Below are 22,568 nucleotides of genomic sequence, written 5' to 3' on the forward strand. Positions count from 1 at the left end.
TGTCTGTTTCGCTTTAGGGTACCCATCTCTTATCCGCAACTCCTCTCATGCCACTGAAGAAAATTTAATAAAACTTTCACAGAATCTTTATTACATATTGCCATTGTGCACCTCCTATTTTATTTACTTTTTGATCTGACAAATATTTTGGATTTTCCGGAGCAAAACATGGACACTGCCATTATATTCATATGGGAGGCGGGGGGATCATTTAGGGAGCTCATTGCTCACAGTACCTCAACTTTTTTTGGGGGGGGGGCGATTGTGTTGGAGTTTTGACGATTCATTCCTATTGTAAACATGCTTAATAAGTGTAATAAATATATAAAATGTGAAAAAATGTCAAATAAGCCCCGGGGGTTGAATATCGGGGGGGGGGGGGGGGTCCTATCCACAAGTACCTGTGTATGAAACTGGTTAATAAAATATTATTATAAAATTTAAAACAATTAAGAGCTAGATGCAAACGAATTTTCATTTGAATTTCAATGTAACAATTAACTTTTTTCACATGCAAGTCAACATACTGTAGTTACAATTTTGATTTTTAAATTTTTCATTTCTTATTCAAGTTATTATTAAACGCTGCTGCATGGTAACACATTTCTATGAAATCGATGAAGAATTTATTTTTCTATAAAGGCGGAATCGGTAAAGCTTCTCTCAATACTTTTAAGGCTATCAAATACGAATATAGTAATAATGGTTTTGACAAAACATTACTGAGAACTTGATGTGTATATATATATATATATATATATATATATATATATATATATATATATATATATATATATATATATATATATAGCACAATTTACAACAACTCTTAAAAGCACAATTTAACAACTCTTAAATAATACTGCCCTAAGTGAAGAAATATTAATATAGAAAGCACAAAGAAATTCACTTTTATAAGGATACTCGCTTCCGCCCCAGCCCGGGGTTGAACTCTCGACCTACGGAATCTGTCTCCTAGCAGTGCAGGAACAGCGCGTTAGACCGCTCGGCTATCTAGGCAAGTGGAATTCTCACAACGCTGCCCTACACTACACGGTCATTGAGAATAGAAGTGAGATACAGTTATTTGGACATTATTTGGACTTCTGTTCTCAATGACCGTGTAGTGTAAGGCAGCGTTGTGAGAATTCCATCGGCATCGAAAGCAAGTTTTTTTAACTTGCCTAGATAGCCGAGCGGTCTAACGCGCTGTTCCTGCACTGCTAGGAGTCAGATTCCGTAGGTCGAGAGTTCAACCCCGGGCTGGGGCGGAAGCGAGTATCCTTATAAAAGTGAATTTCTTTGTGCTTTCTATATTAATATTTCTTCACTTAGGGCAGTTATATTAGTTTAAGAATTGTTGTAAATTGTGCTTTATAAATAAATTAATTTCATCACAACATGTATTGGTAACAATCCTCTAAAAACTAATGTCCAAATAACTGTATCTCACTTCTATTCTCAATGACGTGTAGTGTAGGGCAGCGTTGTGAGAATTCCATCGGCATCGAAAGCAAGTTTTTTTAACTTGCCTAGATAGCCGAGCGGTCTAACGCGCTGTTCCTGCACTGCTAGGAGACAGATTCCGTAGGTCGAGAGTTCAACCCCGGGCTGGGGCGGAAGCGAGTATCCTTATAAAAGTGAATTTCTTTGTGCTTTCTATATTAATATTTCTTCACTTAGGGCAGTTATATTAGTTTAAGAGTTGTTGTAAATTGTGCTTTATAAATAAATTAATTTCATCACAACATGTATTGGTAACAATCCTCTAAAAACTAATGTCCAAATAACTGTATCTCACTTCTATTCTCAATGACCGTGTAGTGTAGGGCAGCGTTGTGAGAATTCCATCGGCATCGAAAGCAAGTTTTTTTTAACTTGCCTAGATAGCCGAGCGGTCTAACGCGCTGTTCCTGCACTGCTAGGAGACAGATTCCGTAGGTCGAGAGTTCAACCCCGGGCTGGGGCGGAAGCGAGTATCCTTATAAAAGTGAATTTCTTTGTGCTTTCTATATATATATATATATATATATATATATATATATATATATATATACTTATTTATCATTTATCCTAGCTGCCTTTACAGATATAAATTTTCTTTTCAGCGACATTCAAATCTGAATTTTTTCTACATTACCAAAAAAATTAAAAATCTTTCAACCATATCTATTTTTTAAAAATATATATGAAATTCGAAACCTTTTAGGAAAAAATAGTAATTACGCATTTATATTAAATATAAGCTTTACACAACATTTTTTAAAAGCTTAAAAAATAAAAGAAAAATTTTGAATTTGAGAACTTTATACGAAATCCTTTGATATTCGGGAAAGGTACAATCATAAATACTTAAAATATATATTTTTAAGATACTTATATCATGTTGGTGGAAGATCTTTATCAAATATTTTTTTATAAATAAAGAAGGCTTTCAAAAATTTATGTACTTCAGAAAAATAATGATTCCTAATTCAACGATGAAGGAAGATTAGCATTTGGACCTCCAGTATTGCAGCCAACGGGAAGTAACTTTTGCTAAACTTAGGTTCATCGAAAACTATATACGGTCTACATCTAAAAGGTTATGGGAAGCAAAATTTTGAATATTTTTATGTTGTTTTAATAAATAAATATTTTATCTTTTTTTTTTTAAATTTGACATTGTTTTTTTAAGTTATTTTATTAGTGCTATGGACTAGGCCCCAATACTTGGCCACTCATTCTTCTGTTCATCTAAGATGTAAGTGGCTGTGGCAGCTGTGCTGAAGTTTTCATTAGGCCTAGTACTGTTGATTACTGGTTGTCGCCCTCATGTTGTTAGATTTAAGTAGCAGGTCCGAAACCACTCTTGAACATAGATCAAGACCTTTCCTTCAAATGGGACCATATAATTGATCAGTGTGCCTGCAGTTGGTGCTAGCATGAAAAAGATTGCTCAATACTGAATAGCCCTGAATGTAATCTGAGCTAGATGTGGTAGGGACTTTAATATTTGGTAGGACGTCCACTACGACATCTCAGTCCACTTCCACACAACTTGATTAGAGATTTTTTGCTCAGATTTCGACCGTTTGTTTCAATCAATACGGGCTGAAATGAATTATCTGCTCGCTTCAATTTTTTCCTTTCAACACCCCTTTAAGTCTCTAACACGATAAAACTTTCATTTCTTACCTTTAAAAGGTTTAAATCCAACAAAATATAAAGTTTTTTATTGTTCCTCTGTAATATCTCATTCATTTTAACCTCCGATGTTGAAGAGTTCCACAATAGTCTGCTTTGAATTATTCGTTCTATTATTATTTCCAATAGGAATGAACTATAGTACGAATTATTCAAAGTAGACATTCTCTTTTTTTAGAAGAAACTTAAAATATGCTGACAGTGCGACCATTAGGGCGAGCGCAGATACCCATTCAGTTTTATTTTTGATCAGGCTTGTCAAACTGCACATGGCATTTTAGACTCTGACATGATGTATGTAAGTTCAATTACCAAACCAAAACTTGAACAGTTCTGATTTTAATGAAGAATGTTTTATTTACTATTTATCTGTCATACTTTCATTAAATGAAGGCAAGTTTATTTTTTGCTGAACTTTTGTTGTTATTCTCGCGAGAACGTAGCTTTAACAAGCGATGCATTGTGGGTCCAAAGTTACTGAGGGAAAAACAGTCAGGGTGTGACTGATATCCATTACTTTTAAAAATTATGATTTCTAGTCATAAAATTGATTTTTGGTAATGACTGAAATTCATCATATTTTAGAATTATAATGATGAAAAACAGCCGTATCTATTTTATGATATTTATTTTAGAAAATACAGTTGCCTCTTATATTAAATATGACTAAATTTCATCATTTTTTGTTTATCAAATTGTTAGGTCGCAAACTGGGCGTACTCAATTATCTTGTAAGTTTTACAGGGCGCACAAATTTATTTTGGTTTTAATTACTTTAATTACTTGTCAAGATGTTTCTCTACACAAGAGTTTATGGCAGGATAGTGTACTATATGTAATTACTGTAGTAAATGGGTTGGAAAAATTGACTTGGGAATGGAAATGTGATAAAAAGAAGTCATATTTTCAAGAATAATAAAAACATATACATTATGTAGTTAAAAGAAATAACAATTATCAATCATTTTTAAAAATGATGGATTTCAGTCACACCCCTGACTGAAAAAAAAATCTGTAATGTATAAATGTGCAGTAGTGCGAATTTTCTCTTTGCCAAGGTTTTTACATTAGAGCTCACAGTGATGAGTAATGCTTTGTGCTTTCTATTATTATAATGAAATATACACTCTTGATTTTATTATTTTTGTGTGCAAGACATTCATCCCTTTCTGAAGTTAACACAAAATTGTGATCACTGGATATGATGTTGTGTGATTCCCTGTTCCCATCCATCCAGCAGCACGCAGGGTTACATTAATAATAGTAGAACGTGATGTGATTTTATCCCATGTTTACCCCTTTATCCTGTGGACATGACTCACTGGATTTTTTTTATATCCCACAATTAAGTGCAGTTGTGATGTCACAATGGTTTTTGTGATGAAGTAAAATAAAGTGCGAGTCCTATATACATGATATAAAACAGTGTAAAGCATTGGTTGTGAAGTATCAAAAAAATCTCCTATGATTTGTAGTTGGATATGACTTTTGTCCAACTCATTGTGTGTTTTTATCCCCTCGCCAAGTCTTGGGGATAAAAAAAATACACAACCCGTTAGATAAAAGTCGTATCCAACTACAAATCACGTGAGATCCTATACATATTACATACATGTTTTAACCATCTTGACGTCCAGCTAAATTGTTCCAGTCCCAATTGGGGCTAAGTTGTCATAACCTAAGAGACTTGTAATACCCAGGTGACCTTTAAGGCCCCTGGGCATCAGCCTGTGAGTAAAACTGCAAATAAATTTTTATCTTTGTTTATCACGTTATAGATTCATTGTTTACTTTTACAGATAAAGATGTCGACTAAGGTACCTGAGCTACTGGAGAAAGAATTGAGAAAAGGACACCAAGTGTAGAAGAGAATGAAGATTCCAACTCATTAAGAATAACAGTTATTTAGCTCACCTACCACAATAGTTCTAGTGAGCATTTGTGATGGAATTGTTCAGATTATAACCTCATGATAAAGAACAGCACAAACGGAGTATTGCATTGAGAATTTGAGTAAAATGAGATTTTTTGATGGAATAGTTTTGACCCCTTGAGATGAATCTTGTTTAAGGATACACCAAAGGCTTTTTTCAAGATTTTTGGCTAAGAAATGGATGGCAATCACTACTTTATAATGCATGAAAAATTCTTGCTGATTATCAAATGGTTTTCTAATTATTTAACAATAATCAAACATAAACACTACCACATGTAAATGTGCCTTTATTGAAGCTTCTGATTTGATCTGTGACTACCTGCTCATAAAGGACGCAATAAATCACTGTGACCACTTGAGGAATTCTTCACTAGCAACACAGAGGTTATCAATAATTAAACTACAAGGAACCAAGATTTAGGGAAGGCGATCTAACAGGTCACTAATGACCATAAAATTGGAGGTGGAGCTTAGCTCTTTCCATTTTGCTAGGAAATCTTTTTGATTCAGAATTGAACCTATTTTACTTAATTAAAAACACCTAAGATAAGTAAAAGGTATCCAAAGCTGAATCTCCAAGGTGTCATATATTTCTGGCTTTGGCAGAATTTGTTGTGTAATGGGTTTTTGCCCTCTACTGTAAAGTAAGATCAGACAGTTAGTTGTATTATTTCATAGGATTCAGCTCCCTTATTTATTGACTAATTTCTCTGAAAACTGGATAGATTGTGTCTCAAATGTGTGTTCACAAAACCGTATATCAGATTTTTGATATCTTGCTTAGTTATGGAATTATTGGGTTAAATGTAGAATTGGGATAATAAATTGGTAACAATAAAGGACGAATGATGGTAATATTTTAATTAGAAGATTGATCAAAAATCTGAAATACGGTTTTTAAGTTCAATTTTTAGTCTACCTTGAGGCAAAATTATAACTTTGAGAGATGGAATGCAAAAAAGTTGATTTATAAAATATAAATGCACTAATATTTACATTAAAATATTAATATTTTTTTAATAAGACAAAAATGAAAGTTTAAATTAGGATCATTAAATAATAAATTGAACAAGCTTTCAAATAATATATACTTTTAATATGTTATCTTTGATAATGAAAGAATTACAAGCAAATTAAATTCTGTCCTTTGGAAACCTTTGGTGTATCCTTAAATTATGGCCATATGATGGATTCAAAGTATGTTTTAAAAGTTTGTTGAGGAATATATTAGGATAAGGAATATCATTTCATTGAAAATTGCTTTTTTAAGAACAGTAAAACAAAAGATACATTTTGATTAACCAGCATCAATTGCAGTAAGAGTTAAATTTATTAAATTCATCCAAATATACATATGCATGCATGGCAAAGTATTTGCTGCTATGGGCAAGGGTACAGACACAAAAAAGGAATCAAAATTTGACATGGAAACAAATGAAAAAAGTCTTTGTAATCAATATTAAAAGGTTAACTAAGCTTATTAATAAAAAATGTTTGTTTGCAGTTGCTGATCAGGACCTCTGTTGTCGTAAACTTTTCACAATTTCATTTTATTCTCAAGAACCACTTGGCCAATTTCAACCAAAATTGCTACAAAGTATCCATAGGTAAAGGGGATTCGACTTTGTTCAAATGAAGGGCCACACCGTTTTTCAAGGGGAGATAATTATAAATTAGAGAAAAATTAATGGTATTTTTTAAAAATCTTCTCAAGAACCACTTGGCCAGGTAGATAAAACTCATGTGGAATCATCTTAGTTAGTGTAGATTCAAGTTTGTTTAAATCATGACCCCCGGGGGTAGGGTGGGGCCAAAACGGCCGATGAAAGTTTTACGTAGGAGTATATAGGAAAATTCTTTAAAAATCTTCCTCCACAGAAGCACTGGGTCAGGAAAGATGAAACTTATGTGGAATCATCCTGAGGTAGTGTAGATTCAAGTTTATTAAAATTATGACACCGGGGGTAGGATGGGGACACAATGGCCGATGAAAGTTTTACATAGGAGTATATACTTAAGGACAAATCTTTAAAAATCTTCCTCTACAGAAGCACTGGGCAAGGAAAGATTAAACTCATGTGGAATCATCCTCAGGTAGTGTAGAGTCAATTTTGTTAAAATAATGACCCTCGAGGGTAGGGTGGGGCCAAAATGGCTGATGAAAGTTTTACGTAGGAGTATATAAGGAAAAAATTTTAAAAATCTTCTTCTCCAGAAGCATTTGGCCAGGAAAGATGAAACTCATGTGGAATCAATCTCAAGTAGTGTAGATTAAAGTTTGTTAAAATCATGACCCCCGGAGGTAGGATGGGGCCAAAATGGCCTGTGCTGTTAAACTTTATTCACACGCACTGACCTCTTGGAGGAGGGTAAAAAAACTACAAATAAATGACACACATTTAGACACAATCAAATCATAAGTTTTGCAATAAACTATTATACTGACAAATCGACTTATTAGCTGTGATTAACGACTATTAACTGACTTAATGAGAAGAAAATGACACTATACAGTTAATCAATATAATATCTAAATTTATAAAATTGACTTAAACTGTCCGCCATATTTAAATGCACCGGTTACAAAAATAGTAGATTAATATGCAGAATTATGCAAAATGTACATAATATTTACTAAGGACATAAAGCGTACATATTAATCAAACATTTTTCAATCAATTTATAATCAAAAACAGCAATAAAAGTTACTTCATGAGAGGACGAGACAAACAAGGTAACTGTAAGCACGTTGGGCTGTAGACTTGGCGGAAACAAACAAACACATGTAACAAGAGGCCCATGGGCCTTATAGGTCACCTGAGCATTATGCAACAACTTTCCTGTGATTGAATTTGATTCATGTTTTAAACCAGATGCTATGGCATTCACAGTTTTGAAAGAGGCACCATTGATCATCATAACAATACACTTAGCAGTTGCTTAGTTTGTTTACTTAATGCCCATAGCCAGGGTAAGGAACAAAAAATGCATTTCAACTAATCAGTAATATTCAGCAATAATCAGTAGTGCCCCTACCACACATGAACCCCTGACCCTTAGGCCTTGATATTTGATTAATACCAAGGAGCAGATTTCAAACCATTCATTCATTTTCAGTATATAAGTACAGCCCCAAAAACGTTACCCCCCTCTACGTTACCCCTGACCCCGGGACCTTGAAATTCACAATTCTGGAAGATTAGGGCCCTTGTCCATCATAACTATATAGGTAGTTCATCTGCTTAATACCCTGGAGCAGAGAAGAAAGTTTTCAAAAACTTAATGTATTCTCACTATATAATTAATAGAGCCCCGCCCTAACATCAGAACCCCTGACCCTGGGGCTATAAAATTCACAATTTTGGAAGAGGCATTCTTGGTCAATATAACTATGTACTTAGTTAGTTTATTTAATTCCTAGGAGCAGAGAAGAAGATTTTCAAAAAGTTCATGTATTTTCACTATATAATCAATAGAGTCCCATCCTAACACCAGAAACCCTGACCCTGGGGCTATAAAATTCACAATTTTGGAAGAGGCATTCTTGGTCATCATAAGTATGTACTTAGTTAGTTTATTTAATACCTAGGAGCAGAGAAGAATATTTTCAAAGAATTCATGAATTTTCACTATATTATCTATAGAGCCCCACCTTAACACAAGAACCCCTGACCCTGGGGCCATAAAATTCATAATTTTGGTAGAGGCACTCTTGCTCACCTTAACTATGCACTTAGTTAGTTTATTTAATACCCAGGAGCAGAGAAGAATATTTTCAAAGAATTCATGTATTTTCATTATAAAATCAATAGAGCCCCGCCCTAGCACTAGAACCCCTGACCCTGGGGCCATAAAACTCACAATTTTGCTAGAGGCTCTTTTGCTCAACATAACTATGCACTTAGTTAGTTTATTTAATACCCAGGAGCAGAGAAGAAGATTTTCAAAGAATTCATGTATTTTCACTATAATTATTATCAATAGAGCCCCGCCCTAACACCAGAACCCCTGACCCTGGGGCCATAAGATTCAAAATTTTGGTAGAGGCACTCTTGCTCATCATAACTATGTACTTAGTTACTTTATTTAATACCCAGGAGCAGAGAAGAATATTTTCAAAGAATTCATGTATTTTCATTATAAAATCAATAGAGCCCCGCCCTAGCACTAGAACCCCTGACCCTGGGGCCATAAAATTCACAATTTTGGTAGAGGCACTCTTGCTCGTTATAACTATGTACTTAGTTGGTTTATTTAATACCCAGGAGCAGAGAAGAAGATTTTCAAAGAAATAATGCATTTTCACTACCTACTTATTTAGCCCCGCCCTAGCACTAGAACCCCTGACCCCAGGGCCATGAATTTCACAATTTTGGTAGAAGACTCATTGCTAATTACAATCATGCAAACAGTTTGACTGCTTCATGTCCAGGAGTAAAGAAGAAGATTTTCAAAGATTGCATTAATTTTAGTGGTTTTGGCCCCACCCCTCAGGCCACAGGGGGGCAGGGATCATGAAATTGGTTCAGTGGTTGCAGAGAAGAAGCTGAAAATGTTCAAATGTTAACGCACGACGCACAACGCACAACGCACGACGCACGACGCACGACGACGGACGAAAACGGTTAAATCAGGTGACCTAAAAACTAAATACAAAACCCGGGATGCCGGAGACGGATATTTCCGGACACTAAATGGCCGATGCAAGTTTTACATAGTAGTATATAGGAAAAATCTTTAAAAGTCTTCTTCTCCAGAAGCAATAGGCCAGGAAAGATAAAACTCATGTGGAATCATCCTGAGGTAGTGTAGATTCAAGTTTGTTAAAATCATGACCCCCGGGGGTACGTTGGGGCAAAAATGGCCTATCAACATTTAACATGGGAATATATAGAAAAAATCTTTTAAAATCTTTTGCGCAAGAACCATTGAGACAGGAAAGATAAAACTCATGTGAAATCATCCTCAGGTAGTGTATGAAGACATTCTTAAATACATGTAGTATTAAAATTCAAGCCCCCACCCACCTAAGTAAACTTTCTCTTATGGTCTGATATTAATTGCTTTTTCCTAACCGATGTGCTCAGTTGAGCACTGTGGCCCCTGGGCCTCTTGTTTTGAGTTTGTCAATTATGTTATTTTTTTAAGGTGATTTTAATTTTCTTTAATTTTCAAGTGCTTGTTGGGTGACCAATATCAGAGGCATTTAAATTTGGATTACTAACATGAATAAACACTTATTTGTATCCACTAATTAATAGAAACAGAAATTCAAAATGGAAATTGAAAGAGTATCAGTATCCTGAAGATTTGAGGTTAAAAAACCATCATGTCAGAAAGTGGCTGAAAAGAGTTTGTGTCAGGTTGAATTTTTTTGTGAGTGGGTAGTTAAATGTAAACAATCATTATTTAATTTAGGCCTTACTCAACAAGGGATTGCAGCACTCGTTAACAATATTTGATACACATTGTTTTCTGTTTCTTGAAGGATTTGGAAAATGAATGCAGTAAGGAGAAGAAGCCCCGCGCAACAAATCACTCGAATTATACCTATGATTCCAGTCAATCAAGTAGGGAGGTAGGATGGGGCAAAAAAGGCCCATAAACATTTTACATGGGAATATATAGAAAAAATCTTTTAAATATATCCGATCCTCAGCCAGGAAGGATGACTCTTTATTTTATAATTTAATTCAAAAAGTTTTAAAATAAAGCTTGAAATTGAAATTTTTTCATGCAACAATTTTTATTTTATGCCTCTACGTATGATCAATGTTCTTTCAAATTTAAACAAACAGTAATAAAAAAGTTGACATTTGTACCTCATAAAGCTAAGTAAAACTTGCATATTGAAAAAAAACAAAGTTCTTTTAACTTAGCCTTAGTTACCGATGTTTATAAGCATGATTTGAAATTAGAAATGATTCATGATGTTTTCTTTGAAAGGAAACACTTCATACACTATGCATTGTGAAACGATGGAAGTGAGTAGGAGAAAGATAAGTGCCGAATAAGTATAAAAATCATGCAGTTTTTTAGAAGCATGGATACCTATGATTTTTATTCCTAAAATGTATTTCTTGATCAATTATCAATTAGAAAATATGCAGTAGGTAGTTCTAATCACATTTCCTGAAAAATTATTTGAGATTTACAAATTTTCCCTTTATAATATGATTAAATTTGTAGATAAAGTTTAAAGAAACACCGTGGGTAAATACATTTTATTTTGAGAATTTAGAGACATCTTTGTGAGCATTTTCAATTACTCAATGCCTGATTGTCAAAACCTGAGGATCGGATGACCTTAAATTCTTTTGCTCAAGAACCATTGAGACAGGAAAGATAAAAATCATGTGAAATCATCCTGAGGTAGTGTATGAAGGCATTTTCAAATAGTATTAAAATTCAAGCCCCTCCCCCCACCCCCACCTACCTCAGTAAACTGATCTGATATTTGCTTTTTCCTAGCCAATGTACTCAGTTGAGCAATGTTGCCCCTGGGCCTCTTCTTTTGAGTTGGTAATTATGTTATTCTTTTTTTAAAAGTGATTTTAATTTTCAAATGCTTGTTGCCTGACCAATATCAGAGGCAATCTAATTGGATTACTAACATGAATAAACACTTATTTGTATCCACTAATTAATAGAAACAGAAATTCTAAATGGAAATTGAAAGAGTATCAGTATCCTGAAAATTTTAAGTTTAAAAAAATTCATGTCAGAAAGTGGCTGAAAAGAGTTTGTGTCAGGTTGAATTTTTTACTCAGTGGGCAATTATTATTTAACTTTAGGCCTTTCTCAACAGGGGATTGCAGCAGTCGTTAACAATATTTGATACACATTGTTTTCTGTTTCTTGAAGGATTTAGAAAATGAATGCAGAAAGGAGAAAAAGCCCCGCCCAACTTATCACTCGGATTATACCACTGATTCAAGCCAATCAAGTAGGGAGGGAGGATCCTGTTCTTGGAGTTATCATGATCTAAAGTCTGTAAAAAAAATTTTCGAGGAAACACAAGAACCCTTGGAAAAATTTATCAGTGAAGTGGAAGATGCTCTTAGGAATCGGAAATACTTTTTCGAACATGATCCAATTGAAATGATCAGTATTTTGAAGAAACTTTTGGAAATTTTTTTCATTTTCGTACGAGTTGGCAAAACTGAGAAATGTGCGCAAGAATGGTGTACCTATGGAAGAATTGGGGAGAATAGCAGAGGAGATGAGGGAATGTGAACAAAAAAGGACAAAGGAAAAGTCAGAGAAATTGCTACAGGGGAACCAGTAAGATCTATATCCAATATTCCAGTTTACCCTAATGCCAATCCAACTTAAAAAATGTTATGATGTTATTTCTCAGAATGTGTGCAAGGAAACTGCAAATATCTATAACACTAGTTTAAGAGTCAGTAAGTTATAACTATCACTCAGTGTACATAATCATAATCAAAGCAAGCATTTACTCAAATACTGAATAAACCCTATTAACCGCCTCTACCCCTATAAGCACCCCCTAGGGCTTTTTTAATTGTCACGAAATAAAGGTCCCCAGTACAGTGATTATATAAAATCATCTAAATTGTATTGAAAGCCCGCCATAATTTGAAGAAAGTAAAAATCAAACTTGGTTATTGGTTAACTTGTACCTAAAGTTTTCCTGAAAGTGAAAAAATTTCTCGAACGAACTAATCATAATGTTTCTGCAAATTTTGTTCTCCTTGTCTATTTTGTAATTTCTGAGTGGAAAAATGAATCATTTAGCATAATTTGGGTGGATTATCTTAGCTTAAGGTAGGACACAATTGATAGGCCAATTTTCCTCTAATTCAATTTTTCTGAAACTTTGATATTTTGTTCTAGGATAAAAAAAAATCTCTCTTAAGGTTCATTGACACTCGATCTGATAAGAGAGATAACTCTTAATGACATAAATGTCTAAAGTTTATAGATTTACGAAATTGAAATGTCTTTTTTGTCCAGTTTTGCCCCGCAAGCTATGCTATAATTGTTTGTATTTTACTTATAAAATACCTTACTTTTGGAAAATCATTAAGGATCAAGGAACATTTTATATGAGTGAGCAGAGGGTTTATGAACATCAAATTTAAAAGAATACGATGTACATTAACTTTTCTAAATCAAGCACTTGTACTTGGCATTTCAGGGGGAGACAAACCAGGATCTGCTGATTACTTAAGGTCCATTTGTAGTTAAGTTTGATATATATTTGGAACGAGGTCAAAGGCATAAATGGAGGCAAGAAGAGAGTCACCTTCCTCATCAAGAAAAGGATCAAAACCAGGCATACTACTTGTATGATCTGAGGGCTCCTCTTTAAGTTCAGTTGAAACTTGGTCAAATTTATTACCAGAAATTAATGCAAGCAATAATTTAGCATCTTCATCAGTTATCTCTTGTCAATCAGTAACTGGGGGATAAACACTACATTTTCAGTAAGAATTGTCAGACTTCATTCCTATCGACTGTATTTGGTAATGATGGGGAGTTGCAGAAGATTGTCAGATTTCAGAAAACGTTCAATTAAGAGAATTACTTAATGTATTTGAATAAAACCAGTAACTCTAATGAAGTTCATCAAATTATTTTATAATTCATTATTTATTTTGCTTGTGTAAAGATATATCATATTAATTACTTTGTAAACAATTAATCAAAACAAGTATTTTTTCTTCAGTGTATTTGTATGCAACTCATATACAACTGTACATGCAGGTTAACATTGGACCTTTTATTAGTATTTCATAGAATCAAAAGAGAAATAAATATGCATGCCGCATGAATTATCAAGAAATTATCAAGATGGACTTTTGAAGTGTTTATCATACGAAGGGTGATCAAAAAGTTCGCGAACTAATTGAATAACTTCTAATTAAGAAATGATATAGGGTTTAAGTGTTGAAAATTTTTCAAAGTAGTCCTCTCCAATTTTAATGCGTATCTGCAACCATTCTGCCCATGCGCGGATCACGCGATAAAGGCAGTCACGCGAAATGCTACTTTGCGTCCTGTCACAGAGGCTTAATATTTTTTTCCGACTCTTATATTTCTCGTCATGCTAGTTTTTTTTTTTTTTTTTTTTTTTTTTTACAACAAAAACAGTCCATTTGTACGAAATGGCCTAATCTCGGCAATAGTATGGGTGGATAATGATATCCTTTTGCAGAAAGAGCATTGTGACCATCAAAACACAAGTCCTCTGTCCTTTGAGCGTCGTTTATTTCATGTGGATTAAGTATGGGTGCCTTCATTTTATCATATCTTATATGTTTGAAGTCTAAAGTAAACGATATTTTAGAGATTTAATAATTGTATCATTGTTAAGATATTCATCAATTTTTCTACCTGTAAGTTGGCGATCTTTCATATCAAACTGCTTAACAAAGGTAAAGTCTCCTTTCCAGTTTGCTTTCACTGTGCAACAGAACAATTATCATTTTTAAACTTCTCCCTTCCTTCACTTAAACAACCAGTCCAATTAATGACAAAACTCTTGACAAGTATTTTGTCTTCATAAACCGTGTACAAATTATTATAAATTTCTGCATAGAAATTTCCAAGATATACGCTTAACTGAACAGGCGTCCGTTTCTTGAATACGACGAAGTCAACCATTTTTTTGTCACAGTGATCTACCTTATGACGTCCTTTTATCATTGTGACGTCACAAATACGGGTGAAAACGTCCCATTACAAATGCTATTTATAAATGCTATATATAACATGTGTATGACTCTATGTGTGCCAAATTTCATTCTGATCTGAGTTGTGGTTTTGTTAATATAGAAATAGTTCGCGAACTTTTTGATCACCCCTCGTAGAGAAAACAATTAGAAATGGAAATATTTCTTGATCATTCTGACAGCATGTAAATTTTGCCAAGGGTATGTCAGGAGCTAAGGAGGCCAAATGCGCATGTAAATCTCGTGCGTCTGTCTTTGTGTCTGACTATAAACACCTGAACACCGTATCATAGTGTTCACAAGATGTATGTGTGTAATTGTGTCAGAGTTATGGACCCTTAATGATGGGTAGAGTAGAAAACCCTAATGAAAAATGAAGAGAGACTTTTAAGCAATGCAATAATACAAAAAAACACAATGAATATGATTAAAAGTTCGGTCATTGCCTTTGTAATAGCGTGACAGTATGATTGATGTGGCATGCTAAAATTTTGTGTGCTGATTATCATTTCACTCATCGATTGGATGTTTTATTTCAATGTGAAAAATAGTAATTAGCATATGAAATTCAAACCACAATACCCAATACACAATACCCTGATCACACTGCCCAGTCACATTAAACAAATATTTTGTAGTCAGCAGCAATATGTGGTCAATCAAACAGGTTGGGACCACTCGCCCAAATGGGATATGATGGCCCGTTTAGGATATAATACCCCAGATGGGATATAAATAATCTTTAATTAACAAGTCCTCTTTATGCTTTGAGCACGTAAGGCCTACACCGAGGACCTCGATCTCTGTCTGTCTGATGCCATTGTCTGTACAATGCCCCAAGTCCATCTCTGATCTTTCATTATAAATATATATTTACATGTATGTATATAAATAGAAACAAAGTAAATGTTTTAATAAGCAAGAATATTTTTACCAGATTTTCAACATCTGGACCATTTGGTCAAGTGTTCTGGTCCTGGCAGGGCTCTATAAATGTGTATTTTACAGAGAGAAATTATTCCTCTTTGCAATTAACGTTTTAATAATTGATTAAATTTATCATTGTAAATAAAGTATTTTTGAAAATTTAATAAAATAAGAAAATTATGCAAGAAAATTTATTGTATAATATAAACAAACACTACTTTATAGTTTTAATGAACACATAGACATAAACACAGTTATTACAAAAATGAGACAAATATAACTTATTAAAATGTTCTTCAAAGACCAAGAGAGGTCAATGTGGGAAACTACATTTTAGGGTTAAATGAAGTAAAGAAAGACTTATTGTTTGTTAATTTAATTCATCAACATTGTTTGGTATACATGGAATATCTTTATATTCGTGGTGATAATAAATAAATCGTTGACAGATTAGAACTTGATTTATCATTTGTAATTGATAATCATACCAATTAATTCATTGATCCTGATCATCCTATCTCTTAGCTTTGGGAAACGAAGCTTCATCAATCGGTAAGATTTAAATTCTGTGAATTCTCTAAGTTGTCGTATTATACTCAGGTGACCGTTAAGGCTCTTGCGCCTCTTGTTTATCAAATGGGTTGGGTCGTTGGCATGGCACTGCACAAGAATGGTATGGCATCACAGGAAAAGGGCCTGAGACCGTTATATGCTAAAACGCTCTAAAATAAACATGTTCTTGATCATCATCATTGTAGACTCCTTCAGTTTCTTTGACTGTTAACTGTTCATTTTACATTGATAGATGGTGTATTGTGAAGAAGAACAGATCAGGGATCCAGTCAGCAGGGAACTGGAGAAACCATATATTGCTGAGGTTTTTTTCAGAAATCCCTATGGTGATGCTGTATCAACTCGGGATCTGAAGAAGGCAATACAGTATATAAGCAGTCTACCAGGAGGTTTGTGAATCAAATAGCACACCAGTAAAGTTTAGAATTAGACAGCACTTGTTACATACCTTATATCATTTTATAATACATCTGCACGTTTTTTAGCTCTAGAGGTTAGAGATCCATTCTGTGTATCGGTTTAAAACTTTGATGAACGTTATCGTCATCATTACTAAAAATAGAAATTACTATCAAATACGTTCAGAACACTACTCTTCCTACATTTTAGTCTGATATAAATATAACCCACAAGTAGAATACACTGAGATACATAATTGTCTTTTTGTCTCTAATTCATTATATAATCATTTTTCAAATATAATAAATTTGATGAAGGATATGGAGATAACGAGCAGTATTCAAGATCAAAAGTCCACAAAGTTATATAAAATAGGAGCAGAGCAAACACGGACCTCCAAACCATCTGAAGTAGTTTCAGATGCCATGGAGGAGTGAGCATCCCCTGTCCACTTGTTACATCCGCCGTGTGCTCCTTGTCCTGATCAGGAAATAACGGGAAAATCCGTCGTCAATTCAGTGTATAAATAATAGACAAACATTTAGTGTGAAAAACGTCAGTCAGCATTTGACTTAATGATAAATTATATTTGCTGACACGATCATTGTATCTACCATAGAACTTACGAAATGATGACTTAAACCGAGACTGCTGATATCTTTGTTTCATCAACTTGCATTTTAATAATGTACCTCATTTTAGAAATTGTTCATACGTAGAGCATGCTCTTGCATATCGAATAAACTGATATATACATTCCATTTGCAGGTGTTGAAGGGATATTCCTGCATAAGTAAGGGGAATTGAGGAATAAAAGTTAAAATTGTCACGTTTATCATAAAGCTTGGTTGTTAGATTACCATTAACGTCTTTTTCAAGTAAAATATATAGGTATGAAACAGATCTGTAGTATCTTTTATCTAATGTTCTCCCGGATATATCGTAACGAGGTAGGAATGAAAATTACCATTTTTAAATGACAATACGTTGTTGATATATTTTAATTTCGAGGTGAAGGCCACAGCAAGTGTTTTCTTCTTTTCGCGCATAAAATTTTGCACAATTTCTGCTTCATACAAATACAAAAAAAGGTCTGCTAATAATGAATAGCAATTGGTCCTGTACTCATGGGAATTCCAATAGATTGTTGGAAGACTTGGTCTCAAAAAACGACATAGATATTGTCAATCAGAAACTCAAGCATCTTTTTGATGTCAACTTAGAGTAAACATTCCATTTTTTATCTTATAACAGGCCTCGTTAAATGTAATCAGTAAGACACTCATACATGTTTAATCACATTTATTTCAGCATGTACGAGGGTTGTCCCGTAAAATCGTGGACAAGTTGTCTAGTGTAAAAAATAAACATCACTGCGTTCTGAAATTTTCACTATTATTTAGTACATATTTTAGTAATATACACAGCAAATTTCAGATAAATATATGCATAAATAAACAAATTATGAGATTTTATGCCATGTATTGTATCACCTTACGGCGCGTGGATTATAACGTCAAAGTGTGTAAAACAGCGTCACGTTTTATCTTTGCTGAAAATGAAGTTGGATGAGTCCGACTTAAATTTAGGATTTTTATTGATACACATTCTTTAGTCTCCATAAACAGCCGATCGAAGAACCAATTGGCACCCTCATGCGATCTTCTGAAGATTTATTAGTAAGTTACGGACAAAATTCTCACCATCATTCAACTAATAGAAAATCTCATATCAGCGGTATACTGTGACAGCGTCTTTTGCTATTACATTAGGAGTTTGTCCGTATGTTTTGTACTCCCCAGGGACTCGATCAAAAAAAACTTCGCTAAGAAAACTCCTATTTCATTTGTAAACTTAAGATATGGTGATATTTTTATAATCTGTTTTCTTCTATAATGGTCATTTCAAGTCTCTAAAGGTGTCATTACAACATCGAAATAAAATTGAACTGTTCTCCGGTGCGCCGTAACGTCATAAAACGTCGCCATTTTTCGTGTGTTGTGTTTACCACTTTCCCATTTCGAATGCTCGAAAAACTGCCAAAAATTAAGCATATGCCTTAAAAATTTTACAAAGACTACAAAATTGATTATGGAATTGAATTAGGATAATTTTAATCCAAATCTTATGTATTTAAAACTTTTATTTTGAATTCAAACTTGTGAATTCTTTAATAAAACCTTGGTTTTTTTACCGTGCGCCGTAGGACAATACCTCGTGCACATTCAAGCATAATAAAATCTTAATTTTTGTCTATATTTTATCAAAAAATTTATCATGCACTTAAATATGATAAATAAACATTTACTGAAATTTTCAGCTTAGTGCGCCCATTACTTTTCGAGAAAAACGCTTTGTCCACGATTTTACGGGACAACACTCGTACATTGTCTATATTTACACAAAATCTAGGGTGTCTAGTTTAGCCTTTTATAGTTTACTTAACCTTTTGACCTAAAAATCAATAGGCGTGTTCCTTGGGTGTTCCTTAGGTCATAGTCATGTAAAAATTTATTGCAAAAGCTGAGAGGCCTCCGGAGATATCCCATGGAAAAGAAAGTGCTACGGTTAAACGGGCAGACAGAGAGTAAAATTAATATCCCCCACTTTCAGTTGGGGATAAAATATAAGTATTACAATCGACTTAAACATTGGACTACTATACAAAATCTTATCAATTTGAGAGGCATTATTTTGATGATTAATATTTATTCAACCATGCATGTATACTCATGAGCTCATGATACTGTACATTTTAACTGATATTCAGTTACCGCACAAACATACAGTACTTTAGGATATGTTATAATTACAATCAGTTCTGCCAGTTGCCAATAGACTTTTCTTTATCAGAGCTGCACCAAAATCTTGTAGGAAGATATGCATTGCCAGATTTAAAGAGAATCATTAAAGAGTACATTAAGAAAAAAAGGTATTTCTATAAAATATACGGAATATAATTTCTATGTGACTTACAGTAGGTAGTAAATATATTTACCATGAAAAAATAATATTTACCTATTTAACCTATTATAGTTTGTTTCTCTATACTTGCTGGCTTCAGACCATGTCCAGAAGAATTTGAGGAGGTTTATGAAGAAATGAATGGTACTTTAGGTAAATGCTCTAATTCTAAAACTATTACATAACATATAACAACTTTAATTTTGATTATTTGTCAAAGTGCATTGTATCAAAAATCACCAAATCGTGACAAAATTATATGATGCGTATCATATAAAACCGAACTGATTTCTGCTATTTTGCTAGCCAAAGTGCTCAGGTGAGCAGTGTGACAGGCCCAATGGCTTTTTGGATTTATATCTGTAAAAAAAAATAATCATCAATGGTATGATAAAAACTCCCTCTCACGTAATACAACACCCTGTGTGTGGATCACGTGACAGGACAGCTGAAACGAGTATATCAAATTCTGAATCATTGATTAGTTCTTCATCGTTTCATTGATGGAAGATCAACTTTTCAAGAAAAAATAATGTACATGAGAATTGATTTTTGATTTGTAGGCCGCCTTGAGGGACCGTTGGCTGCTTCTTATCTAAAACATGATGAGAAAACTGTCCAGATACAAAGAATGACACAGGAGATTGACCAGATACAAAGAATGACACAGGAGATGGACCAGATGCCATTACTACTGCAGAGAAACCAATATCTTTTTGAAAAGGCTGCACTGAACTCAGAAAAGGCTGCACTGAACTCAGAAAAGGCTGCACTGAACTCAGAAAATGCTGCACTGAACTCAGAAAATGCAAGACTGAAAACACTGCTTTTCAGAACATATGTTTTCTGACTCCAAATTAAAACACAAATAAGACTTTTTTAACAGTAGATCATAATTTTAAGGTAAGAATCTTCTCTGGTTTCTGACTAGATGAAATATTCAAAGTACATACGCGTATATGTATTATTTAATTGGGTGTAGGAAATTTAAAAGACCATATTTTACTTTCCTCATCACAATTGTACAACTTTGAAATTGTAAACCGCGTTTGAAAACAATATATTGAGGATTTTCAATCTGAGAACATTATAATATGTGGTGATTTTAATCTAGTATTGAAACCTGAATTAGATTGTTTTAATTATAAAAACGTGAATAACCCAAATGCAAGACAAAAGATTATTGAACTCATTGAAGATAATAACTATGTAGATGTATATAGAGAATTTCATCCGGATACCTTAAGATATACTTGGAGGAAGAAATCTCCATTGAAACAAAGCAGATTAGATTTCTTTCTTATATCAGGAAACTTATTATCCAGTGTCAGAGCAAGCTCCATAGAACCTAGTTATAGGTCTGACCATTCAATGATTAGTCTGAATTTAATTTTTAATGACTTCAAGAAAGGTAAAGGGTTATGGAAGTTCAACAATTCCCTTTTGTATGACGATGAGTTTTTAAAAACAATAAAAACTGTTATAGAAAATGTTAAAAAACAATATGCAGCACCTATTTACAATTTTGAAAATTTTAATCTAATTGACGATAAAGAAATTACTTTTACAATAAATGATCAATTATTTTTGGAGACTCTCCTTATGGAAATTAGGGGTAAATGTATTTCTTACTCATCCTTTAAAAAAAAATCTAGAATAAAAAAAGAAGAAAAGCTCATAGAAGAAATCCAAAATCTTGAGAGATGTGAACCAACTGCATTAGATGTAGATGCACTTGATAGTAAAAAGAAAGAATTAGAAAATATAAGAAAACAAAAAATGGCTGGTGTTTATATTCGGTCTAGAGCAAGATGGATTGAAGAAGGTGAAAAACCAACACAATATTTTTGTAGTTTAGAATCCAGAAATTTCCTCAATAAAATTATCCCAAGAGTAGAATTGGATAACGGAGACACTATTTATAATCAGTTTGATATTTTAAAAGAAACAAAACACTTTTATCAAAAGTTATATCGAAATATCGATGACTCTATACAAAATGTCAATTTGGAGGAGGAAGTTAAATATCCAGACATTGTTAAACTCTCAGAGGAAGAATCCAAATCTATAGAGGGTCATATCACGTTAGAAGAAGCAGGGGAAACATTGTATAAAATGAAGTCTAATAAATCACCAGGCTCAGATGGGTTCACATCAGAATTTTTTAAAATGTTTTGGAAGTTTTTAGGTACTTTTGTAGTAAGGTCAATTAATTATGGTTATTTAACTAATAATCTAAGTATAACACAACGGCATGGTATCATTACATGTCTACCAAAGGGAGACAAACCAAAACAGTTTCTAAAAAACTGGAGACCAATTTCTTTACTGAATACAGTATATAAAATTGCATCTGGTATAATTGCAAATAGAATTAAAAAAACATTTAAACAAAATAATTCATTCTGATCAAACAGGTTTTATAAAAGGTAGAAATATATCAGAAAATATTCGAACCATTTATGATATTATGCAATATACAGAAGAGGAAAATATCCCAGGGCTGCTTCTTCTAATTGACTTTGAGAAGGCTTTCGACTCAATATCCTGGTCATTCATCCAAAAGTCACTTCAATTTTTTAAATTTGGTAGCTCTATTCAGAAGTGGGTAAAATTATTTTACACAAATATTACAGCAGCAGTTAATCAAGGTGGTCATATTTCTGAAACATTCTTCTTACACCGTGGGTGTCGCCAAGGTGATCCACTATCCCCCTATCTATTTTTGATTTGTGCTGAAATATTAGCAATTTTAATTAGGAATAATAAAAATATAAAAGGAATCGAGGTATTAGATAAAGAATATAAGATCACTATGTTAGCAGACGATACGTCTCTTATATTGGATGGTAGTGCACAGTCTCTACAATTAAGTTTAAAAA

The sequence above is a fragment of the Saccostrea cucullata genome, unplaced genomic scaffold (genome assembly GCF_032062105.1).
Source record: "Saccostrea cucullata isolate Sc308-1 unplaced genomic scaffold, CSIRO_AGI_Scuc_v1 ctg483, whole genome shotgun sequence".
NCBI lineage: Eukaryota > Metazoa > Mollusca > Bivalvia > Ostreida > Ostreidae > Saccostrea > Saccostrea cuccullata.